Below are 27164 nucleotides of genomic sequence, written 5' to 3' on the forward strand. Positions count from 1 at the left end.
CATTCCTTGACCAGTCTGGTCGTTTGCTCACAAGAGTGAAAGCTGCAACCTTCCATATCTTTGGATCCAGCTACCTCCACTGTGGCAGTGGGGAGAGAGGGCAACTTCTCCAGGTGGTTGACAAACCCCAGGAAGCCTCATCTCCATGTCACGTGCATCGGGCTCAGCATCTCTTGCACCGACTTGATCTGGCTTCAAACCATCTCTGGAATCAAGGCACCCTTTGAAGGAAACTTTCCTCACTCTGATCTTATTCAACATCAATTACTGCTTGCGTTTGATTTGTTAGTTTAGTTGATTGTCACGTGTACCAAAGTACAGTGAAAAGCAGCGCTATGGAGTAGCGGTAGAGCTACTGTGTTACAGCGCCAGAGACCCAGGTTCAATCTTGACCACGGGTGCTGCCTGTACGGAGTTTGTATGTTCTACCCGTGACCTGCGTGGGTTGTCTCCGGGTGCTCCGGCTTCCTCCCACACTCCAAAGACTTACAAGTTTGTAGGTTAATTGGCTTGGTATAAAGATAAAATTATCCCTAGTGTGTGTTGGGCAGTAATGTGTGGGCATCGCTGTTCGGTGCGGACTCGGTTGGCCAAAGGGCCTGTCTCCGCTCTGTATCAGAGGCTAAAAGCTGTTTTGTTGCGTGCTAACCAGTCATGAAAAGGCAATACATGATTACAATCGAGCCATCCACAGTGTACAGATACATGTTAAAGGGAACAACGTTTAGTGCAAGGTAAAATCTAGTAATGTCTGCTTAAAGATAGGTCGAGGGTCTCCAATGTAAATAGTAGTTCAGGACTGCTCAGGACTTTGTGGCCGGAGCAGATGTCAGACTGCAGTGAGGACATATGTAGCTCAATGTCCATGTGTGTGTTGGTGACAGAAATACATACAGTGCACGCAGTAACTCACAGTTCATGGACATTAAGAAATCTTAGAAGTAGAGGTTACCAGGATGAAACGACTGGAACATTGACAAATTATCACCTTTAACCTCCTTTATCAATGAGGCAGGTCTTTCTTATTGATGAAATTCAGATACAAGCCGAGCTCACCTGCACCTCTCTCTGTTGAGCTGTTGAGAGCTGGGTATTACCCATTGACATGACCGTACCTCAATCCTACCTCTGATGATAAGTGGGAATGTTGTAGAGCAGAGGGATCGAGGAGTGCAGGTACATCGTTCCTTGAAAGTGGTGTCACAGGTAGATAGGGTGGTCAAGGCTTTCGGCACATTGCCCTTCATCAAACAGAGTATCGACTTTAGAAGTTGGGAGGTTAATTTACAGTTGTACAAGACATTGCTGAGGCTACATTTGGACGATTGTGTTCAGATTTGGTCGCCCTGTCCTCAGAAAGATCTTGTTAAGCTGGATTTAAATTGAATTTTATCAATAAGATATACAAGGATGTTGCGAGAACTCAGGGGCCTGAGCTATAGGGAGAGGTTGAGCAGGCTAGGGCTTTATTCTTTGGAGTGCAGGAGGATGAGGGGTGATGTTATAGAGGTGTATAAAATAATGAGGCAAATAGATAGGGTCGATGAACAGAATCTTTTACCAAGAGTAGGGGAATCAAGAACCAGAGGACATGGGTTTAAGGTGAGAGGGGAAAGATTTAATGAGAATCCAAGGGGCAACATTTTCATACAAAGGGTGGTGGGTGTATGGAACAAGCTTCCAGAGGAGGTAGTTGAGGCAGGTACTATCACATGACATTGGGACAGGTACTTGGATAGGAAAGGGTTTGAAGGATAAGGGCCAAATCCTTATTGGTGGGACAAATGGAGGCGGGGCATTTTGGCCGGCATGGGCAAATTGGGCTGAAGGGTCTGTTTCCATACTGTATGTCTATGACTCTATGGCCAAGTCATTGCCTGAAACTTGAACTGTTTCTCTCTCCACAGAAGCTACCTGACCCGCTGAGTATTTCCAACATTTCCTGTTTTGTTTCAGATTTCCAACAACCACAGTCGAGGGCTTCCAGATTTCCAATTAGTTATTTTCCTTCCGGTTAAACCATTCAAAATAATGCTTACAATCCCTCTGCTTTGCTTCCTAGTTTGCCTCCTGAGAGTTCTTCGCTCGAAGGAACTCCTCTGCCTCCCTGTCAGTGGACAGATCACCTGTAGGTGGTGCCAGTCACATTGGGATGGAGAAGATAAAGTCCTTGTGTACAGCTTCCATCACGGGCAAAATACTATCTCCTTCATTGGCACGTGAAATCTACATTCAAAGCTTCCTTCAATTTACCCAAGTGTCTTCAATCTTGTTTTCTCCTCAAACTGAGAAGACAAATTTCGTCCTGACCTGTTCCTTGTAATCGATTTCACACTCAACCTCTTCATTGGGCCAATTATCACATTAACGACAACAAACCAACAAACATTAGTAGGATACAAACTAAATTAAATATGCTGCAGGAAATGACTGATTCAGACTTCTTCAGAAGGGTCCCGACCCGAAACGTCACCTGTCCATTCCATCCACAGATGCTGCCTGACCTACTGAGTTCCTCCAGCACTCTGTGTTTCTTTTTTGTAAACCAGCATCTGCAGTTCCCTGTGTCTGCGGGATAAGATAGCCATTGCTGCTAATGTTGAATATGAGGAAAGATTGAAAAGACTAGGCTTGTATTCACTGGAGTTTAGAAGGATGAGGGGGATCTTATAGAAACATATAAAATTATAAAAGGACTGGACAAGCTAGATGCAGGAAAAATGTTCCCAATGTCGGGCGAATCCAGAACCAGGGGCCACAGTCTTAGAATAAAGGGGAGGCCATTTAAGACTGAGGTGAGAAAAAAACTTTTTCACCCAGAGAGTTGTGAATTTGTGGAATTCCCTGCCACAGAGGGCAATGGAGACCAAATGGATGGATTTAAGAGAGTTAGATAGAGCTCTAGGGGCTAGTGGAATCAAGGGATATGGGGAGAAGGCAGGTAGGGTTATTGATAGGGGATGATCAGCCATGATCACAATGCATGGCGGTGCTGGCTCGAAGGGCCGAATGGCCTCCTCCTGCACCTATTTTCTACGTTTCTATGTTTCTATGAATACGCTCAGGGTTCACCTGTAGCGTAAGATAGAAAGGTAAGGGTGTCTTACTCTCAGCTGACCCATTACATGAACCCCATTGCTCAGCCCTAGGGATAGCTTTCCCAACATATACGAGGGAATTCATTTCTCTATCAATCGCTGGTCAAGATTCCCGCACGGCCTGCAGTAATTGCGTTACTGTCCCAGTTCCACAAGGATCCTAATCTCTCTGCCTTACACCATCTATCTTTCATTTATGCCCCATTCACTCCATGCCCACTGATCCTTTCTGCCGCCAGAGGCCCAAACAAATAGTCTTCATCTGCTTCCTACACGGTTCACAGACAGCGTCCCGATACCCCCATCACTCCCCACTCGGCCAATACCATCAGTGTCACCACCCACTATCACTCAAACCTTGCAGCACCCTCTGCCTGCTGCAACTCAACTCCATCACTCCATCATAAAACATAGACCGTAGAACAGCACAGGAACAGGCCCTTCGGCCCACAATGTCTGTACCAAATATCATGCCAAGTTAAACTAATCTCCTCAGTCAGCACACGATCCATATCCATGTGCCTATCTAAACACCTCTGAAATGCCACTATTGTATCTGCCTTCACCACCACCCCTGGCAGCACGTTCCAGGCACCCACCACCCTCTGTGTAAAAAAACTTGTCCCGCACAACTGCTTTAAACTTTGCCTCTCTCGCCCTTAAAGCGATGCCCTCTAAGTCTTTGATATTTGTACTCTGGTAAAAATGTCTTGAGTGTCTACCCTATCTATCCCTCGCACCATTTTATACATTTCTATCAGATCAGCCCTTCACGTCCAGTGTTCTGGAGAAAACAATCCAAGTATAGAAACATAGAAATTAGGTGCAGGAATAGGCCATTCGGCCCTTCGAGCCTGCACCGCCATTCAATATGATCATGGCTGATCATCCAACTCAGTATCCCGTACCTGCCTTCTCTCCATACCCTCTGATCCCCTTAGCCACAAGGGCCACATCTAACTCCCTCTTAAATATAGCCAATGAACTGGCCTCGACTACCCTCTGTGGCAGAGTGTTCCAGAGATTCACCACTCTCTGTGTGAAAAAAGTTCTTCTCATCTCGGTTTTAAAGGATTTCCCCCTTATCCTTAAGATGTGACCCCTTGTCCTGGACTTCCCCAACATCGGGAGCAATCTTCCTGCATCTAGCCTGTCCAACCCCTTAAGAATTTTGTAAGTTTCTATAAGATCCCCTCTCAATCTCCTAAATTCTAGAGAGTATAAACCAAGTCTATCCAGTCTTTCTTCATAAGACAGTCCTGACATCCCAGGAATCAGCCTGGTGAACCTTCTCTGCACTCCCTCTATGGCAATAATGTCCTTCCTCAGATTTGGAGACCAAAACTGTACGCAATACTCCAGGTGTGGTCTCACCAAGACCCTGTACAACTGCAGTAGAACCTCCCTGCTCCTAAACTCAAATCCTTTTGCTATGACCAACTTTTCCTTGCAGTAAATACCCTCTAAACCGGGCAGCATGCTGATAAACCTCCTGTGTGCCCTCACCTATGCCTCCACGTCCTTCCTGAATGGGGCGCCCAGAACTGCAAGCAGTTGGCATTTGGACCTTCCACTCTGAGCGCTGTATGTATGCATCTATGTATGTATTGTTGATCTATGTACCACTGTTTGTAGCACGTTAGTACCTGCAACAATAGAAACATAGAAACATAGAAAATAGGTGCAGGAGGAGGCCATTCAGCCCTTCGAGCCAGCACTGCCATTCATTGTGATCATGTCTGATAATCCCCAATCAATAACCCGTGCCTGCCTTCTCCCCATATCCCTTGATTCCACTTGCCTCTAGAGCTCTATCTAACTCTCTCTTAAATCCATCCAGTGACTTGGCCTCCACTGCCCTCTGTGGCAGGGAATTCCACACATTCACAACTCTCTGGGTAAAAAAGTCTTAAATGGCTTCCCCTTTATTCTAAGACTGTGGTCCCTGGTTCTGGACTCGACCAACATTGGGAACATTTTTCCTGCATCTAGCTTGTCCAGTCCTTTTATAATTTTATATGTTTCTATAAGATATCCCCTCATCCTTCTAAACTCCAGTGAATAAAAGCCTAGTCTTTTCAATCTTTCCTCATATGACAGTCACGCCATCATAGGGATCAATCTCATGAACCTGCGCTGCATTGCCTCGATCACAAGGATGTCCTTCCTCAAATTAGGAGATCAAAACTGGACACAATACTCCAGATGTGGTCTCACCAGAGCCCTATACAACTGCAATGTAAACATAGAAACATAGAAAATAGGTGCAGGAGTAGGCTATTCGGCCATTCGAGCCTGCACCGCCATTCAATATGATCATGGCTGATCATCCAACTCAGTATCCTGTACCTGCTTTCTCTCCATACCCCCTGATCCCTTCAGCCACAAGGGCCACATCTAACTCCCTCTTTAATATAGCCAATGAACTGGCCTCAACTACATTCTGTGGCAGAGAATTCTAGAGATTCACCACTCTCTGTGTAAAAAATGTTTTTCTCATCTCAGTCCTAAAAGATTTCCCCATTATCCATAAACTGTGACCCCTTGTTCTGGACTTCCCCAACATCGGGAACAATCTTCCTGCATCTAGCCTGTCCAACCCCTTAAGAATTTTGTAAGTTTCTATAAAATCCCCCCTCAATCTTCTAAATTCTAGCGAGTACAAACCGAGTCTATTCAATCTTTCTTCATATGAAAGTCCTGACATCCCAAAAATCAGTCTGGTGAACCTTCTCTGTACTCCCTCTATGGCAAGAATGTCCTTCCTCAAATTAGGAGACCAAAACTGTATGCAATACTCCAGGTGTGGTCTCACCAAGACCCTGTACAACTGCAGTAGAACCTCCCTGCTCCTATATTCAAATCCTTTTGCTATGAATGCTAACATACCATTCGCTTTCTTCACTGCCTGCTGTACCTGCATGCCTACTTTCAATGACTGGTGTACCATGACACCCAGGTCTCGTTGCATCTCCCCCTTTCCTAATCGGCCACCATTCAGGTAATAGTCTACTTTCCTGTTTTTGCCACCAAAGTTGATAACCTCACATTTATCCACGTTATACTGCATCTGCCATGCATTTGCCCACTAACCCAGCCTATCCAAGTCATCTTGCAGCCTCCTAGCATCCTCCTCACAGCTAACACTGCCCCCCAGCTTCGTGTCATCCGCAAACCTGGAGATGTTGCATTCAATTCCCTTGTCCAAATCACTAATATATAGTGTAAATAGCTGGGGTCCCAGCACTGAGCCTTGTGGTACCCCACTAGTCACTGCCTGCCATTCTGAAATGGACCCATTAACTCCTACTTTTTGCTTCCTGTCTGCCAGCCAGTTCTCTATCCACATCAATACTGAACCCCCAATACCCTTTGCTCTCGTTGACCAAAGTAAAGCACTTTGATCAAAGAGAGTTGTTTATAAATTTGCTATAGAAATAAAATTGACTTGACTTTGACTTGACTCTCTATTCCTGCACTCTAAAAGCAACAAATCTACAAACCCATCCCCTCTACACCCCTCCTTTGTTGTCCCATGCCAAAAGGTGGGGGTTCGTATCTGGCCCACGTCACAGAAATCCCTTTCTCTCATTCTACTACCCTCCGTTATTCCAGAGAAAGCTGCTCTCTAACTGGATACACAGTAAATCCCAGCTAACATGCTCACAACAGTTGGCCCATATCTTACAATTGAATGCCCAGTTGTAACTCTGATCCCTCCAAGTATTTTCCTTACTAATATTAACATTGACCTTCTAATCAACAGGCACTATATCACCCACCTGTACTTCCCCCATTCTGGAATGAAACGCGAACCGCAGCAGCTTAGTAATTCAATGACAACATGGCCTGTTTAGTATTCCAAACATCATTCAACAGAGAAGCTTATTTTTACATTTGGCAACCGTTACATTTCTCCCTATATATCTCTCTCTCGGTGAACCCAGAGGAATCTCTTGCAGCTTCATTCGGACTGAGTCACACTGGGCAATTACAGGGCTCCACCATAAAATGTCAACCTATTGACGTCACTCTCCGTCCGAGAGTCAGAGGGTTGTAGAGGACAGAAACAGGGCCATACACCAATGTTATCCATGTCAATCTTTCTGCCCATCTACACTAATCTCATTTGCCCACATTTAGGACGGTGTCCTTGCCTATTTAAGTGCCGGTCTAAATGCATCTTGAACTCCTTTGGGAGTGCGTTCCAGATATCAATAACCCTCTGTGTAAAAGATACCTACCCCTCAGATCTCTTTACCTCTCACCTCAAACCATGCTCTCTTGTTTTTGATGCCTGCTACCATGAGAAAAAGATGTTGACTATATACCCTATTGTTGCCTCTCATAAACTTATGTACCTCGATCGGGCTTCCTCACTCCAGGGAGTGCAGCAGTGGTCTGAGAGGGTTGAGGGTCTATGTCAGGACTACCTTGAGTTGGTGGAGTATAGGGGACATGCCTTGCCTGGAACTTTGCCTGTTTAATAGTGTTGAGTAAAAGATATTGAGCTCACCGCTGATATCATTACCAGGGACTGGCCCTAACTACAGCTTGTGGCCCATGATGGTATTGAAGACCAATTCCTTGTTTTTTCCTACATTTTTATTTCTCTTTTGTAACAATTTGCATTAGGATTTCATTAGATACAGGAGCCTGAAAACTGTAACGTCCAGGTTCAGGAGCAGCCATCAGGCTATTAAACAGTACAACCTCCAAGTAAACTCTGAACAACATAGACTTGGGGCATGGGTTCTGTCTTTTTGCACTATTATGGTTTATTTGTTTTGTGCGTGTGTGTGCATGTGTGTGTGTGTGTGTGTGTGTATGTATGTGTACGTGTGTGTGTATGTATGTGTACGTGTATGTGCGTGTGCGCGTGCACGTGCGTGTGCGCGTGTGTGTGTGTGCGCGCGTGTGTGTGTGTATATATGTATGTGTACATGTGTGTACGTGTCTGTGTGTGTGTGTATATGTATGTGTACGTGTGTGTGTGTGTGTGTGTGTGTGTGTGTGTGTGTGTGTGTGTGTGTGTGTGTGTGTGTGCTTGTATGTATGTGCGTGTATGTGTGTGTGTGTGCATATGTGTGTGTACGTGTGTGTACGTGTATGTGCGTGTGTGCGTGCGTGTGTGTATGTGTGTATTTATCTATGTATATATACATACACTGACCTATTTTTTCTTGTTTAATATATTGTTTACAGTGTACTGTGTTTACATATTCTGTTGTGTTGCTGCAAGTACGAATTGTTCTATCTGGGACATGTGACAATAAAACACTCTCTCCCCATATACTTATTACAAGGCGCCATGTGCACTTTTGTATATCGATCTACAAGGACATTAAAAAAAAAGTCCCTTGGCAACAAATAATTGCTTTCCGAAATCCCACTGCAACAGAGCAACCTCCACGTTACCCCGACTGATACACATATCCCGGGAGTCAAGATTACTCAGGCCATTTTTTGCCAAAGAAAGGAAGAACTTGGCAATTATACACAGCTGCTTACAAAGTTCGTTAATGATGTTGGAGAAATTGTTAAACGTAGCCCGTGCCATTAAATAGAAAACATTGCGTCCAAGCTTGTGCGTCCAGGTTTGTTTTCACTTAAACTTTGGCACGATGGAAACATTTTCCTTACTGATCAAACCGAGACTATATACCCAGTCGGATGAGTCTGGCAGAATTGTCCACTTAGCCAGGAAATGTTGGAGCCTAACGAAGGTCAGATTTCAATCTGCTGACCAACTGCAAGACTCCCAGTTGACGGAGGATTTTATCCCTGCCCCAGCTGATAAATCACAGCAAATCAATGAAGTGATAACAAAGGTTTTCAAGGCCCATGGTATGGGGGTTTACCCAGACTGTCCAAATCAGGTCAATTTCAACTTTTACGAAGTTTATCTCAATCTTCATGTAGTCTTTAATTAAAAACATCTGGTGGAATTATACATACAATCCTTTTATTTGTTCTCTTTGCCAATTCCCTGAGCCTACTGTCAAATTCCCTTACATTTCGGTAATGATTCTTTGGATCGAAACAGAGTTCAAACAGTGTAATCTGAAGACCAATTTTTTTTTTTTTCGGTGTTACTAGTTCTGAACCATAGGACTACTAATGCTGAGTGTAATGAATTGTTCTGCTGGCGATATGTCAGCACTGACTTTGAAATGGAGTACTTTGCACATCGGGAGAAGTGTTGCTCGATTTTGTCCAGCAGAATTTCAATATACCGGTATTCTGTTGCATCCTGTTGATCCAATATCTGATCCACTCTAGATCCTTGCAATACAACACCAAGTACTGTATGAAGTGTTGTGTGCAGTTCTGATCACCCCTTTATAGCAAGGATATGGCGGCTTTGACGAGGCAGAAGAGGTTTACCAGAATGCTGACTGGATTAGAGGGTGTTAGCTGCCAAGAGAGGTTGGACAAATTTGGATTAAATTCCCTGGAGCGTCAGAAGCTGAGGGGAGACCTGAGAGAAGTTCATGAAATTGTAAGAAGCATAGCTAGGATTTGTTGGAACCTCAGACAGCCAACCATGTCATCTCTAAGTGCCCGCTCCACTACCCACCAAATGGAGCTCAGGGCCTGGCAGACATTGACACAGAGACAACAACGTGGCTGCTCAACACCCGGCTTGAGATCTAACTATTCCTTTGGTTTATTTATGTTTCATTCGCAAGAAGAAGAAGATTAGTAAAAATATGTTTCCCAGGCTGGCAATGTCAAATGATGGAGGGCGCAGCTTTAAGGTGGGAGGGGGGCAAGATGTGAGGGGCATGTGCTGCCAGGGGTGGTGGTGGAGGCAGATACAGTAGTGGCATTTGGATAGGGACATGGACATGCGAGGATAGGACGGATGTGGATTACATGCAGGCAGAGAAGATTAGTTTATGTTCGGCACGGACATTGTGGACTGAAGGACCTGTTCCTGTGCTGCACTGTCCAGTGTTCAACAGGTTTCATGGGTTGCAATGATGAATGCAGCCATTGTTAGCTGTAAGCACACATCCATCTGACAATCATCTCTGATAACCGGACACATATAACTTTACACACATTGGACAGAATAAAAAACAAAATGGATTATTACGTAGCATCTTTCAATGACAACAGGGTGTAGCAAAGAGAATTGAGGTCGATGAAGAAATCTTTTGAAATAAATGCATAAATTCTGCAAATACTCCGCCGGTCAGCCTGCATCTATGAAGCCGGAAACAAGAGTTCATGTTTTAACTTGGTGATCTTGTCGATCATGAACTTTTAAATGTATACATCACCCAGCAGCAGAGTGGCACAGCTGGTAGAGCTGCTGCCTCCCAGCGCCAGAGACCCAGCTTCGATCCTCACCTCAGGTGCTGTGTGGAGTTTGTCCGTTTTCCTTGTGACTGTGTGGGTTTCATCCGGGTGCTCCGGTTTCCAACCACCCCCCAAAGACGTGCAAGTTTGTAGGTTATTTGGTTCCTGTAAAATTGCCCCCAGTTTGTAGGGAGAGGATGAGAAATGGGATAACATAGAACTAGTGTGAACGGGCGATCGATGGTCGACGTGGACTTGAGGGGACGAGGGGGGGGGGGGGCCTGTTTCCATGCTGTGTCTGTCAATCAATCAATCAAAAAGGAATGCGAGGGGAAGTGAAGTGAGATGTGAGACGGAGGAGAAGAGACAACACCAATGTTTCAGCTCAGAGTCCGACCAATTCTGCAGTCGTAGCTGCTCCAATTCTGCACAGCCTCACTGCTCCCATGGTGTGGCAATGGTATCCTGTTGGCTATTATGTGCCATCTTGCCTTGTAATAGAGGAGGAAGCAGCAGTAACATGCGATGCTTCTGGGTGTCCTGTTGCTGTGGTGGAACCATGGCCGTGTGAACTAGCTGTGTGAGGTGGGTCTGGGTGGAGCTTGGTGGGTGGGGTGAAATGTAGCATATGTTGCTGCACTGAAGGCTGATACATGGGGGTTGCTATCATGTGAGTAGAGGGGAGTGGTGGAGAGGGGATACTGTTGGTGAAACATGGCGTTGGAAAATTAATTGGATCAGAACTTAATGGGAGAAGCACACAGTGGGATTTAGAAACAGGCCCTTCAGCCTGACTCGTCTCTCCTGACCAGAATGCTCCATCTAAGCTTGTTCATTTCCCTGCATCTGGTCCCTGTTGATTGAAACCGTTACTCTCCATGTACCGATTCAAATGTCTTTTATATAAAGTACCTTCCTCATCTACCTCCTCTGGCAACGCGTTCCATACACCCACCATGAGACTGGGTGACCTGCTCTGAGGAATACTCTGCCTGACTCCCCAAAGCCTTTCATTTATATATAAAGCATGGTAGGAACAGGATTCATAGAACAGTACAGCACAGGAACAGGCCCTACAGCCCACAAGGTTCATGCCAGACATGATGCCACGTTAAACTACTCTCTTCTGCCCGCGCGTGATCCATATCCCTCCATTCGCTGCATATCCATGCGCCTGTCTAAAAGAGTCCCTATTGTATCAGCCTCCACCAAGAGCAGACCTCTCTATCAAAACATGGAGGAGACGGGGGACACTATTTTTTGGCGGCCACGCGCGCATGCGCACACTCACACTTACACGTGCGAGGCTTCGGAGGCTCAATCCAGCGCTAAATGCAGTTCAACTCTGCCTGTCTCACCGGTTAACTACAGCCCTGTCTGGACTGACGGGATACCAGCGCTGCTTCTCCGCTCTGGCCATATTTCCCGCAAGTCCAGGGAGGGCTGTAGGCTCACCTGGCGGGACAGGCAGAGTTACCTGGGTTTAGCGCTGTTTCTCTGCGCTGGCCCGTCTGATTCCCGACCAAAGATCCTATAGCGGAGGATCTTTGCTGTCGACGTCTCTGTGAAATTCATTGCCACATATGACTGTGGAGGCAAAGTCATAGGGTATTTTTTAAACAGAGGTTGATAGGTTCTTGATTGTTAAGGGTGTCAATGATTACAGGGACAAGGCAGGAGAATGGTGTTGAGAGGGAAAAATAGATCAGCCATGATCAAATGGCGGAGTAGAATCGATGGGCTGAAGGGCCTAATTCTGCTCCTATGTCATACGATCTTAGGATAATTATGTTTAAGAGGCACCAAACACAAGACGCTGGGGGGGAGGGGGGGAGATTCAATGGGTCATGCGGCATCTGCGGAGGGAATGGGCAGACAATGTTTCTGGTCGGGACACATCTTCAGCCTTCCTTGAAGAGGTGCCGGCTGGATTTTAGCGCCATCCAATTTAAACTGGTTCGATCTGCTCCACAGCATGGAGACTCCTTTCCTGAGGTGCCAATTGACAGCAGCTCATTTAGCAAAAGCTGGTGCTGCAGGCATTAACAGGTGGGCAGCACTAAGTCTGAAATCTGACCGGCTCGTCCCACACCTTAGTTCAATCCTTCTATCTGGCATTTTTCAAGTTATCCTCCAAAACAAGCGAATGGGAACAGATACATGGTGGGCAGAATAACCGTGAGAGTCTCAAATGAAACTAGCTCCACATTTCTTTGTTTATCTGACAAATTAAACATTTACCAAAGGCATTTTCAGAGAGTCAGGGTGTTTATTTCACGGAGGGATTATCCAGGCACCAGAGAAAGTCACAGCATAAGTAAACATGTGCACATGATTCCAATTAAATGCCGCATTACCGGGGAGAATTCTTCATGACAGGTTTGGCAGTTGGACTCACATATTAATTGGTGGACATGTGTTTGGAGAGTTGATGAAGTTCAGTCACTCTATTTTTAAAATCCATTAAACACTGCTCGAGTTTCCTTGGATCGCCAACACCTTGTATCCATGTCACCAGGGAGGTTGGCATGAGGGGTTCCAAGAAATGGCGACACAACAGTAGAACTGCTGCCTTACAGCGCCAAAGACCAGGGGCTCCATCCTTACTGCGGGTGCTGTCTCTACAGAGTTTGAACCTTCTCCCCGTGACCTGTGTGGGTTTTTCCGGGTGCTCTTCCGGTTTCTTCACACACTCCAAAAACGTACAGATTTGTTGTTTAATTGGTTTCAGTTAAAAAAAAAAAAAAATTGTCATTTGTCCCTAGTGTGTAGGATAGTGTTAGTGTACAAACTGATCGCTTGTCAGCGTGGACTCGGTGGGCCAAAGGGGCCTGTTTCCACTAAATTGCTCATTGGCACAGACAGGGACGGCCTTAGGAGGTGCGGGGCCCAATTGGGAACACTTTTCATAGAAATATAAATAAATAATTATAAATGAGTCGCGTGCCGTGAGTAATATGACAGTCAGTCGGCTTTAAATAAAATCTTAAACTGCGCCTGCGCAGATGGTTCTCCTCGCCGTAAAAATAAAAATAAATAAAGTAACAATTTAATTTGCCCAATGCTTCCAAATCTCCTTCTTTCTGAATTACTGAATGGGTGGGGGGTGGAGGGTGACGGCAGGTGGAAAGATGGTGGGAAAAACGGGAGCATACCGGGACAAGTTGAATCAGTTGTCACCTTATTGAATGACTATACTAGTTCAAGGGACCAATTGGGGGGAGAGTTCCTTTCACAGCGTGTGGGGAGTCTAGCCAGGGGTAAAGTTGCGGGGAGGGCAGGAACGTTGAGAAGGAGAGGGACGGGTAGTATCGGGGTGGCCAGTCGGTAGGTAGGAGGGTGCCAGTATCCCACTCACTCACCGCTGCCGTGGCGCTCCGGATGCGGAGCCACCGCATTGTGGCCAGGGAGGGAAGTAGCTCACGTAGTTACGAGTGGCCGCCATCATCGGACAGCGGAACCGACAGCCATCTCAGCGCCTTCTGCCGGCCCGCTCACCTCTGGCAGTGCTCTCCGTCTGAACAGTGAGGGGACCAGCTCAAGAGCAAAGACCATAGAGCGGAGCGGGTCAGCGGGGGATGGATAACATCACAGCGGGCGGTGAAGCTTACTCCTGTGTCAGTGCGAGTCTATCTTTCTTGGCCAACAGCCTAACCTTCGGCCTCCAAGATGCAGGTACATTTTCTAGCAATGTTACAAAATTTTGAGATTTAAAAAATCAAGTCTTCAATTTATCCCATCAGATAAAGCATAAAAAGAAGTTTAATTTGACACCTAATTCACTTTCATACCTTCAGTATTAAAAACGTTATGGCCATTTTCATACACAGAAATTAGCATCTTGTTCCCTATTGCTTTTCCATTGGCTTAATGCAAAAGCTGTGATCGAGGACAGTCAAAAGCCCATAACTTTCTTAAAAATTAAGAAAACTGAATGAAATTTTCAGTTATTGTAGATTGAAGCATTCTGAAACAAATATAAAACATCTTACTTGGATGACCTGAAATTAAAGCATATAATTAGTTCATTACCTAATTGTAGCTAATTACAGAATTGACGGAAATAGTAATAAAGACCCAGACTGCCTTGAAAATTCAAAAATGTGATATTCTCAAGGTCAGAACTTTAATATTATTGTATTATATGCAGTAAGTCCGTAACAGGTAAATAAATTACAATTTCTAGCAATAGACCAATTCTTTATGGAGAAGATCAGTTACTAGCTGGTACATTGGCATACCATAATCAGTAGCATCATCATACTCCTCAGATTGTAACCAATAAACAACTCTGTTTTTCCTCAACTTTTCAATGTTGGCATTGTAAACTACAAGTTTTTGCTCTTCAAACCACGCATGACATGCCTTTCTGCCCACTACTTTCCCATTAAGAATGTCCTGTAGATTCAATTTCTTAACAAAAGGATAATTTAAAAAAAGCCTAAGTATCCAAATAACAAACTAATCCCATTCACACAAGTATTCACAATATAACATGATTTTTAAAGCCCCCCATGAGAAATTTTATATAACTCTGAAATTGAGGATAGACAAAAGCTGGAGTAGATCAGCAGGACAGGCAGCGCAGCGACTCTGGAGAGAAGACCCTTCTTCAGACTGAACTGAACTCTCGTCGGTGAGAGTACTTGTGATTGTCTGAAGAAGGGTCTCGACCAGAAACGTAACCCTCTCCCCAGAGCCCCTGCCCGTCCTGCTGAGCCACCACAGACGGGGAGTTGAAGGTAGACACAGGGGGGTCCACCTTCAACTTCAGAGCCAAACAAAAAACACAGAGTGCTGGAGGAACTCAGCGAGCAAGGCAGCACCCGCAGAGGAAACATATCACTTATCAGGAGCCGCCACGGGCCAGGACTCTCTCCCCCCCCCAACAGAAAGGAACCGCAGATGCAGCCGTCACCGTAAAGAAGGAACTGCAGATGCTGGAAAATCGAAGGTAGACAAAAATGCTGGAGAAACTCAGCGGGTGAGGCAGCATCTACGGAGCGAAGGAAATAGCCAACGTTTCGGGCCGGGTCTGAAGAAGGGTTTCGACCCGAAACGTTGCCTATTTCCTTCGCTCCATAGATGCTGCCTCACCCGCTGAGTTTCTCCAGCATTTTTGTCTACCGCAAAACGTCAATGATTCCGGGAATGCCGGGAGAGGTAGAGAGAGAGAGAGATGGGGAGTGGGAGAGAGAGAGAGAGCGCGCGAGAGAGAGAGGGATGGAGAGAGCGAAAGACAGAGACACAACATGGGTTGGTAGGTAAATTGAATGACTAACCTGCTGCACATCAAGAAGCTCACCAAGAAGAAGCCCTCAATCATGATGGTGAGTTTTAAGAAATTCTCAATGTGTCATCAATGCATCGATCTACATTCCTCAGTAAATGTAATTGTGTTTTGAACAAGTATTAATGACGCTGTGTGAATTGTATTCAAAGGACGCAGCTTCATTAATACTTGTTCAAAACACAATTACATTTACTGAGGAATGAGGATTGATGCATTGATGATCCATTGTATAACTACTTGTTAACTACTGGCTGTTAACAAGTGCTACAGTAGTAGTTAACAAATCCGTTTTTTTTTAAATTACAAGCTACAGCCTGGAAACAAGCCCCTCGGCCCACCGAGACCACTCAGACCATCCTAGGGGCAATTTTACGCAGGGCTAATTAACCTACAAACCCGCACTTCTTTGGGATGTGGGAGGAAACCCATGCAATTGCAGGGAGAACGTGCAAACTCCACACAGACAGCAGCTGAGGTCAGGATTGAACCCGAGCGTCTGGTGCTCTGAGGCGCCGAGGCGGCAGCTGCACCACTGTGCTGCTCTTGATCCATCTCTGCTTTCTAAACTGTAAAGAGTAGATTGCCAACCTGCCCATCCTTTCCTCATCGAACAACTCTTCCATCCCAGGAGTCATCCCAGTGGACGTTCTCCACACCTCCTCCCATGAAAGCACATCCTTCCTTCAAAAGGGAGATCAAACGTGTAACCTGTGGTCCAAGTGTGGTCTCACCAATGCCCTGCACTGCTTTAGTAGAACTTCCTTGTTTTTGCACTAAATCTCATTCACAACAAATGTTGATGTTCCATTTGGGTTTTTTTAACTTGCTTTTTCTGCACGTGTGTAGAAAGACCTCCCATCGCTAGTAATCTCTCTCCAGTTCTATTCATTCTACCAAAGTGGATCAACACACAGTTCCCCACATTACACTCCATTTGTCAAATCTTTGTCTTCTCAATTAACCTATCTCTATTCCTTTACTGAAGGATGTCCTGACCCAAAAAGTTGCCTGTCTTTGTCCCTCCTTACATGCTGCTTGCCCCACTGAGTTCTTCCAGGAGTTTGTTTTTACACTTAATCCCTTTAAAGACTGTTTGTATTCTCCTCACCCATCTTTGTTTCCTCAACAAAACCTAGCTACAATACACTTAAGGGCCTGTCCCACGAGCATGCGACCTGCATGCGGCAAGCGCGACCAAACCGGAAGCGGGGGCCGTGCGGAAGTCGAGTGATCCCCGTACAGGGCTGGTCCCACCAGCATGCGCCTGCATGCGGCGAGCGCGACCAAACCAGGAGCGGGGGCCGCGCGGAGGTCGAGTGAGTGACGCGAAGTTCGAGCGAAGTCCGCGGGAAGTTCGAGCGTGATGTACGGCATGGAGACGCTGCGTACGGCGTCGAGGCAGCTGCGGGCCGGCAGGCCGATGCCGCGCGGAATTTTTGAACACGGTCAGTTTTTCGGAGCCCCGCGCGATGTCGGGACCAGCTCCGCACAACTCCATACGGCTCCGGCGATCGAAGTGGGACCGGCCCCGTGAGGCCGTACGGCTCAAGCGACCACGTTAGGTCGCGCTTGCCGCATGGAGTCGCATGCTCGTGGGACAGGCCCTTAACTCTTTTCATCCAAGTTACTTGTAAACAGTTGATGCTATGACATCTATCCCGTGACACACTAGCAATTAAATCTGGCCAACCAGAAAATGACCCACTCATCCCAACCTTTACCTGAAAAAAGAGGATGAGAGAAAAAAAGCACTTGCATTACTTAGTGCAAGCATGAGTGTAACCACAAATACTACAGGAGGCTGAAGAAGGGTCAAGGACCTAAATGTCACTTATCCATTCCCTCCATAGTTACTGCCTGAACCGCTGTTAAAGGCCTGTCCCACTTTCACGACCTAATTCACGACCTCTGACGAGTTTGCCCTTGATTCATACTCGCAACATGGTTGTCACGAGGTCGTAGCAGGCCGTGATGCTAGTCGTAGGTACTCGTGGCATCAAGTAGGTCAGGGCATTTTTCTAGCATGATGAAAAATGTCCACGAGTAAAAAACGTTACGAATTAGGTCGTGAAAGTGGGACAGGCCCTGTACTCCACATTTTGTGTTGTTATAACGTATCCTCCCTCCCATCCATCTGCTCCCATCACCATCATCGACAGACAGGCAGGCCAGAGACAGCCTACAATCAGCAGCACAACCAAAGACTGACTGCTGGAAAACACCGGCCCTCTGGAATAAACTGAGTCCACAGGCAAATGAGTTGCAGCTGGGTCTAATTAATGGTTATTGGACCAATTAATCAGATCCTTGTCAGCCCTACCCCTTATAAACACTGGAGCTCAGAGTAGGAGGGAGTAGTAGAGTAAGTTGCTGGGATGAAGCTAAGTTTGCATGTGCTTCCCAGCTGATGATAAGGGACCTTCTAGATGTATTTTGTTTGTTATTGGGAATAAAGCCTCTGGGGTGAGTTCACATTGCTACGAGTGCCAATAGTGGATAGCTGATCTGGTGCCATGACCAACGCCACAGTTGTCACAAACTTCCAGCATCTGCAGTTTCTTGTGTCTGCAGCAATTGCCAGAGTCTTTAATGAGGTGCATGATAACAGAACACATGGAATATATTACAGGACCTTGACAAAGTCAATGGAGATTTATGATAGAGAAATCATGTTTGGCCAACCAATGGGATGTTTTTCAAGGATATAACTGACAGAATGGAGAAGGGTGAATGGGTGAATGTGGAGGATTTTAGATTTTGAGAATGACTTTGTTAAAGTCATGGGTATTTGGGACCCAACTATACATGTTTTGGGTGAGGGAATTGAATGTAATATTTATACATTTGTTGACAGCATGAAAATGAGTGGGATCACAAGGCACAGCAGGTGCTGGAATCTTGAGTAACATGCAAAGTTTTTGTAGTAACTCAGCAGGTCAGGCAGCATCTATGGAGGGAGTAGACAGGTGATGCTGTGAGTTGCGATCCTTCTTCAGGGCAGTGTTGTGTGGACGTTCAGTGTGACTGAGGAAAATTAGTGAAGGAAGGTATTGCAGATGCTGGTTTAAACCAATACACACAAAAAGCTGGAGTAATTCAACGGGACAAGCAGCATCTCTGGCTGGAAGGAATGGGTGACGTTTCGGGTCGAGAGCCTTCTTTAGACTGAGTTGGGATCCTTCAGGGCAGCATTGTGAGTTGTGTGGGGATTATTGGGTGGGTGAATGCATGGCAGATGCTGTACTAGTACTATTATTATTATTGTTAAACTTTTATTTCAGACTCAAGGTCCAGACAAGGGACGACATTACATAAAACACATTGCATATTAAAAACACAATAAGATACATATAAAATCTTAGTATATCACTTATAAAAGTATCATATATTATATACAAAAAACACAATACATGATTTAAAATCTGAACTGTGGCATCTGATTGTTTGGGGAGTCAATGTCTGGAACATTCACTGGCCAGGAGTGTGGGCAGGGAACCCAGCGAGCAAGTGTAGCCAGGGCCAGGGTCTAGTCCGTGGGGTGGGTGTGTGGTGCGAGCTGGGATTGGGGTCTGGAATACCAGGAAAATGGAGTGGTCTGGGGATGGAGCTGGGGTCCAAAGTACTTATACATCAAAAATCAAAAATACATTTCCTGCTCCCTTCACCATTCCTAGATTCATTGCAAAATGTTTCATTCCACATTGTGATGATGGTGGGGGGGGGGGGGGGGGGGGGGGAGGGGAAATAAATGAAAATGTAAACATAAAGTATTTTGTCCACATATCTGCCACCTCTCTCACCGGTATCCACCTATCACTCGCCAGGCTTTGTCCTGCCCCCACTTCTTTCCCACCCTTCTACCCCACTACTGTCATCAGTCTGAAGAAGGGCCCCATTCTGAAATATCTCCTATCCATGTTCTCCACAGTGCTGCCCCGCACTTTGCATTTTATCAAATGAGTGTGTTTCTTAAACAAAGTGACATCCAATAGTCCAGAAAATCTGCCTGTCTGGCATTACCAGTTGGCAGGGTGTTTGGATCAATGTATTTTAACTTTATAATGTGAATAATTGTGAAGTTAACCGCTTTGGCAGGAGAATGGGAAAGTATTAAAGGCAGAGGATTGGTTTAATATTGTTGCTTGTACCACCCGAGATACAGTGCAAAACTTTGCTTTGTACGCTGCCTGGGGAAGGAATATCGTACATGAGTACAATCATGAGTGTAACAGGTAGTGTAAAAAGAGCCCTGGCCCCAGTTGTGGACGCCTCATTGCAGGAAGGATATGAAGGCTTTAGAGAAGATGCAGAAGAGATTTACCAGAATGCTGCATGGATCAGGTGGGTTCAGTGGATTAGGTGGAGAGCTAATACTCTAACCCACACAGGTTATTTCAAACCCTACTCCTGTGACACAGGGTAGTGAAAACATTTAACTATTCATCCCCAGCTAAAACATTTAACTATTCATCCCCAGCTAAACACTTGCTTGTTTATGTGCAAAACTATTCCAGGATCATGCTGGAATGCAGAGATAATGTCCGGCCTTATTCTTCAATTTATCGCATTAAATCCTTTCTCAAAGATGGTGCCAGAGTGTGCTGTTCCCAAGGAGGAGCTACAGTCATTAGATACAACCATTTACTCGTTTAAATCTCTTCTCTTCTTGTAAGTATAGACTATATTCTGCACTCTGTATCCGTCTATTGTACTTGAGTTTGACTTGATTGTATTTATGTATAGTATTATCTGATCTGTTTGGTAAAGCAAAGTTTTTCACTGTACCTTGGTATATATGATGATAATAAACCTAATAATAGGCACACGGAGAGGTTGGACAAGCGGATCGTTTTCTCTGAAATGCTGGAAGTTGATGGGAGACCCGATAGAGATATATAAGATTGTGAGATGCACAGATGGTGTAGACAGTCAGAACCTTTTTCCCCAGGGTGGTTTTAATTTGATAATTTTGTTTAAGTGTTAAGAGGGAACACGTGGTGTCCATGGGGACTTTGGAGGCTTTCCATGATTACTGGTCGCCGTTGAAGGTCGAGTGTTTTGTTGATAAACGGAACACTCGACCTTCAACGGCCATTTCGTGGATCCAGTTGACGTTGACGTTATTAATTTGACGATCATTTGTTTGTAAACTGTCAGCATAGGCAGTCTTTGATTGTGTTAATACTCTATGTTTATTTTTATTTTTTGAATAAAAGTAGTTTCATAATAAAATAAAAAATAAAATAAAAAAGGGTGGAACTATCAAAGACCAGAGAACATAGGTTGAAGATGAAAGGGGCAATGTTTATTGGAGATGTGCAAGGAAATTTTTTTTTTACAGAGTGGTGGGTGCCTGGAACACACTGGTAGTAGAGGCAGATATGATAGTGGTGCTTAAGAGGCTTATAGAAAGGCACGTGGATATTCTCTGAATGGAGGGATATGGATCACGTGCAGGCAGATGAGATTAGTTTAACTTAGCATCATGTTCAGCATGGACAATGTGGGCTGAATGGCCTGTTCCTGTGCCATGCTGTTCTGTATTACATGTTCTAAAGGAAACAGAGAGCAGCATGCAGAAGCTACGAAAGCAAGTGGTTTATTGGTCTATCTTGCGAGCAGGTTTTAAGTATAGAAGCAAAGATGACTTGCCACAATTAAACAGTTTGCTGGTGAGACAATAAACCTGGAAGACAATGTGCAGCTTTGGAAAGTTTACCTCAAAAAGTATGTCCTTGCTTCAGAGGGAAAGCAGCGAAGGTTTGCTGGGCTGATTTCCAGGATGGCAGGATCTGTTTGGGTCAACGGGTTTGGGTCAACGAGGTCGGAGCCCACTAGAGTTTAGGGGAAGGAGCTGCGATCTCATAGAAACATACAAATTCTGTTGAGGTTCAATAGGCCGGATGTAGGGAGGATGTTTAGCTGACTAGAAGTCTAGACCAACTATCACAGTCTCTGCATAGGGGGAGGATATTGGGACTGAGATAAGGAGGAAATGTTTTACTCAGAACATGGTGAAAGCGTGTGGAATTTCCGTCACAGAACGATGCAATGTCCAAGAATGTGAATGTGTTTAATTTCGTTAATTTTTTTAATTTTAGAGATATAGCATAGATGCAATCCCTTTGACCCACGCCGACCATCGATCGATCATCCATTCACACTAGTTCTATTTCATCCCACTCTCTCATCCACTCCCTGCACACATGGGGTAATTTACAGAGGCCAATTAACCTATAAATCTTCACATCTTTGAGTTGTGGGAGGAAACCAGAGCACCGGGAGGAAACCCTCGCGGTTGTAGGGAGAGCGCGCAAACTCCACACCAACAGCACCCAAGGTCAGGATCGAACCGGGTCTCGAGCGCTGTGAGGTAGCAGCTCCACCAGCTGCATCTCTGTAGAGCTGCCCTAAGAAGGATGTATTTTGTGGCAGATAAAGCATTGAGAGGTAGGGGGAGGGTGCAGGAGCAAGATGGTGGATCTGGCATGGTTGCTCTAAAGGACAGAACAGGCCCTAAGCACCAAACAGCCTCCTCCATCATTGGTCGTGTTTACGTTGCTATCACCCTCAATGCCCCCACTATCTCTGCCGCCCTTTCCTTGACGTTCCCAGGATACAGGCTGCCAAGATCAGGCATCTGACAACAACGCTCAGTTAATAGCTTCTCTCCAGAGGTAATGATTGTTTTATGATCCTCCCTTCCTTTTTGCCTAGGTTTTTTTTAACTGGTGCTTTGAACTCTGTTTGATCGTGAAGACACTAAATATTTGTTCAAAGTCTCTGCCATTTCCTTACTTCCCATTATTAAATCGCCAGTCTCATTCTCTAAGGAATGAGTGTTTAGTTTCACTATTTCCCCTCTCCAGAGTTCAGGGACAGATCTCCATAATTTATTTCCCCAGTATTAAAGATTCTAGAAACATTACTGTTCCCTTGTTCATCGCTGTCCTCTGCTCCACCACAAGTTGATAGATTTCCCCCTTTAATTTCTGCACAACTCCCCCTCCCCCGCCCCATTTCCCCAATGTCCTCCTTAAAACCCACCTCATTAATTACGTATTGCCTCCTCCTTTGGCTTTTTATATGCATCATCTCAGAAGCCTGTGTTCTGCATCATCTCAGTTGAATGTGGTTCCACGGTGAAGATGGAACGTGGGTGTAAATCGTTCATTTTATTGTCATTGTGGCCTCAATAGCAAACATCACCAGACACCATTAGACACATAACATCAATCTTCTGAGGTGAGAGTACAAGGTGGAAGAGGTTACACTTGAGATGTGCAGAACACAGACAAGCAAGCAGGAGCCCCTCAGTCCTGCCCCACCATTCAATGTGATCTCTGCTAATCGCAACTCCATCATCATCATCGTTGAAAACATTAGCGACGCAGTGGTGCTGGTTTCCGACGGGAACGGTGACGGAAGGATGCACCACTCATCTCCGTCCTCCAGTTCCTGCGGACTTCAGCCACTGGAAGTATAGCTTTATCATCATTCCTTCCAATGCTATGTCCGACAGCGATCGCAACTTCTATTGAAGTGTGGATGGCCGTTGGCTCGCTAGGCGCTTTTCTGCTCTTCGAGGGGTCTTGTTTTTGGTCCTGCTGGGGGTCAACAGCACCCTCCTCACCTGGCAAACCAGGATCTCCCCCCGACCTGACCTGGACTCTCAACTCCAACTCTGTGCCATTACCCCGCAACCTTCAATTCCCCAACCTTTCAAACCTTTAAGAAACATGGTAAATGGAGCTGAGGTACAGATGAGATGTGACATGTGCTTGAACAGCCTCACTGGGCTAATTAATAATAATAATGGATGGGATTTATATAGCGCCTTTCTAATACTCAAGGCGCTTAATTGGCTTAATTGGCTTAATTGGCTATTGTATTCCTGGGAAAATCCTATCCAGTGATTTGGGGGGGGGGGGGAATGGAATCAGAAACATTCCAGAAGAACTGGCTGCACAGTACACAGCTGGTGAAGCTGCTGCCTCAGCAACAGAGAGATGAGTTTGATCCTGATTTTGGGTGCTGGCTGTGTGGAGTTTGCACGTTCTCCCTGTGACCACGTTAGTTTCATTCGGGTGCTCTGGTTTCCTCCCACATTCCAAAGGCCACGTGGGTTTGTAGGTTAATTGTGTGTAGGGAGTGGGTGTGAAAGTGGGACACCATAGAACTAATGTGAACATTTGATCGATGATTGGCATGGACTCAGCGGGCCGAAGGGCCTGTTTTCATGCTGGATCTCTCAGCTAAAGAAGCAGCTTGTAGAAAAGAGCACCTAGACCTGAACTAGTGATGCACATTAATCCAAGTTGTCTGTGAAATATATAGACCGTGGCAAATCTGTAAAAGGAGCCAGGTTTATTCCAGCTTTGGTACCTGATTTCCATATCTGTCTGACATGTTGGCATCTTGCCAGGTTTCTGGGGTTGATGAAAGTCTGCTTTGGAATGAAATTATGGCCAGGTCAGGCCAGGTCAAAGTCTAGTGGGACGCATAGACATCTGGCCTGAGATAAATTGAGATTATTGAGAATTGAGAATTATTGAAAGATTATTAAGATTATTAAGGGTTTGGACATGCTAGAGGCAGGAAACATGCTAGAGTCCGGTTCTCTAAATACTTTCAAGAGAGAGCTAGACAGGGCTCTTAAAGATAGCGGAGTCAGGAGATATGGGGAGAAGGCGGGAATGGGGTACTGATTGGGGATGATCAGTCATGTTCACATTGAATGGTGGTGCTGGTTCAAAGGGCCGAATGGCCTACTCCTTCATCTATTGTCTATTGTCTAATATGAAGCTCATTAAATCCATTTGTGTAGCCCAGCCAATGAACAATGTCATGGGTGTCAAAGATCTGCCTTGTGGGCAGAGACTTTGTATAGCTCTGCATCTATTTTACTGGTTTAATGTCAGTAAATAAATACACCGATCATTTCCAGCCAGCCCCTGCTCTCTCGTGGGTCCACAGCTCCGTGCACATTTGACAGCAGCAGTAACAGACTTCCCCACAGTCTTCAGCGAACAGAACAGAAGGGGTTTTGTCACGCTTGGGTCTTGTGTACTTGGGAACCTGAGCTCAGTTACATTGAACAGTACAGCCCAGGAATAGGCCCTTCAGCCCACAATGTGTGTGCCGAGCATGATGCCAAGAGTAACTAATATCCTCTGCGCGCGATCCATATCCCTCCAATCCCTGCATCTTAAATACCGCCATCGTATCTGCCTCCACCACCACCCCCGGCCGTCTATTCAGAGCACCCACCACTCTCTGTGCAAAAAAAACCTGCCCCGCTCATCTCCTTTAAACTTATTCCCTTTCACTTTAAAGCTATGCCCTCTAGTCTTTGACATTTCCACCCTAGGAGTAAGGTTGGGACAGGTTGTGTTGATAACGCCTCATGCAATGTTTTCTTTTGGGGGTGATGGGATATGATCACAGGTGCAACAATCCTAAAAGACAGGTGTCAGGGTTTATGGGGAGAATGCAGGAGAATGGGGTTGAGGGGAAAAGTAAGATCAGCCATGACTGAATGACAGAGGGGACATGATGGGCTCAATGGCTTAATTCTGCTCCTATACCTTATGAACATGACCTAAGAAGCTCCAGACATCCCTAATGCCAGAAAATTGATGGGCGTTTTGTGGTTTCCCATTATATGGATTTGTTTTACTACAAACATAGAAACATAGAAAATAGATGCAGGAGTAGGCCATTCGGCCTTCGAGCCTGCACCGCCATTCAATATGATCATCTACTTCTGTGGCAGAGAGTTCCAGAGATTCACCACTCTCTGCGTGAAAAAAGTTTTCTTCATCTCGGTCCTAAAAGATTTCCCCCTTATCCTTAAACTGTGACCCCTTGTTCTGGACTTCCCCAACATTGGGAACAATCTTCCTGCATCTCGCCTGTCCAACCTCTATAGAATTTTGTAAGTTTCTATAAGATCCCCCCTCAATCTTCTAAATTCTAGCGAGTACAAGATGTGCAGGATGACTGTTGCCAACACAAACTGCTCTGTGATATCTCACGCTGATGGCAGAGAGGTGGGAGAGCTATCTCGTTTAGCAAACCTCCCCTGGTGGAAAAGGGTTTAATTGAGGCTGCGGCCACAGGGATCAGGCTGGTCTATCTCTCCTGGTGCTCCTGGCCATCAGCGGGGGTCACCAAGGGGAAGGGTTTGCTCGGGTCACCGTACGTCGGTGAAATTGGGAAGAGCCTCGGTGATATCTGCTTTGAGAATAAGCTGGAGTTCCGTCATTCTGATACTCTTGTAGAAGAGCTGAGCAGAGTCATGGTGCACGGACCAGCTTGCCCATCCTGCCAAGGTGCCCCATCTAAGCTAGTCCCACCTGCCCGCATTGTGCCCACATCCCTCCAAACCTTTCCTCCTGATATGGCTGTCCAAATGTCTTTTAAAAGTTGTTCTAGCACCTGCGGCACCCATCTACTCTGCTGCTCGTTCCATATACCCACCGCCTTCTGTGTGGAAAAGATGCCCCACAGATTCATATTAAATCTCCTTCCCCTCCCCCGATTCTTGATTCCCCTACTCTGGGTAAAATACTCTGTGCATTTAACCTACCTATTCCCTGCATGATTTTATACTCCTCATCCCTCCTACACTCCAAGGAGTAAAGCCCAAACTCTCCCTAGAAGTCAGTCCCTCAAGTCCTGGCAACATCCTCGTAAATCTTCTCTTCCAGCTCAATGACATCTTTCCAGAACCATGTGTGAGATGAAGCCTTGGTTGGGATGGTAGAAACAGAACACCATGTAGTTCCTCAAGCATGTTCTTTTCTCAATTAACTGGGTAATAAATATCTCCAACAAGCACACGACAGCTCTAGAGATATCAACGCGAGCAGACTTTTGGAAGCTCAATAAAGCAGACAAATTCAAGTTGACTCTGCCAGCACAAGAAATAGCCTTGGGTATCATTTTCCATGGACCATAAGATTTAGAGAACTCCTCCCCATAAAACTCGTGGTGCATGGAAAATGATAACACAAATTAAACCAGCATCTACAGTTGCTTCCTGTGCTACAGAGCTCCCGTCTCTGTTATTTATTGTATTACATGGAATACAGAACATGGTATTGTTGCATTTCCTCTCTTATCTCCACTGCTCTCACCTCCCGAAACAGCAGGAGGATTGGAGAGGAGTTAAATAGTTTCACTGACTGAATACTCAGGTCAGGAACTCACTACCAGAAAGCCAGGTGGAGGCAGGTCTCTCACCTGGAGCATTGCATATCAAGAGCTATGGAATGAGTGACACTGTGGCACAGCTGGTAGTGCTGCTGCCTCGCGGTGCCAGAGACCCCGGTTCGATCCTGACCTCTGCTGCTGTCTACGTGGAGTTTGCACGTTCTCCCTGTCTCTGCGCAGGTCTTCTCTGGGTGCTCCGGTTTCTTCCCACATCCCAAAGGTGTCTGGGTTTGTAGGTTAATTGTCCT

The 27164-nt window shown here is 45.6% G+C and overlaps 1 long non-coding RNA gene across 1 annotated transcript; it reads left to right on the forward strand.

The window, feature by feature from the left end:
• The first annotated feature begins 3660 nt into the window (after window positions 1–3660).
• On the forward strand, window positions 3661–18768 carry LOC116988249. Its single transcript, XR_004415896.1, has 3 exons — window positions 3661–3789; window positions 15318–15319; window positions 18756–18768. It is a non-coding gene; the product is annotated as an uncharacterized LOC116988249 (long non-coding RNA).
• The last annotated feature ends 8396 nt before the right edge of the window (window positions 18769–27164 follow it).

Source organism: Amblyraja radiata, chromosome 27 (assembly GCF_010909765.2).
Source record: "Amblyraja radiata isolate CabotCenter1 chromosome 27, sAmbRad1.1.pri, whole genome shotgun sequence".
Lineage (NCBI taxonomy): Eukaryota > Metazoa > Chordata > Chondrichthyes > Rajiformes > Rajidae > Amblyraja > Amblyraja radiata.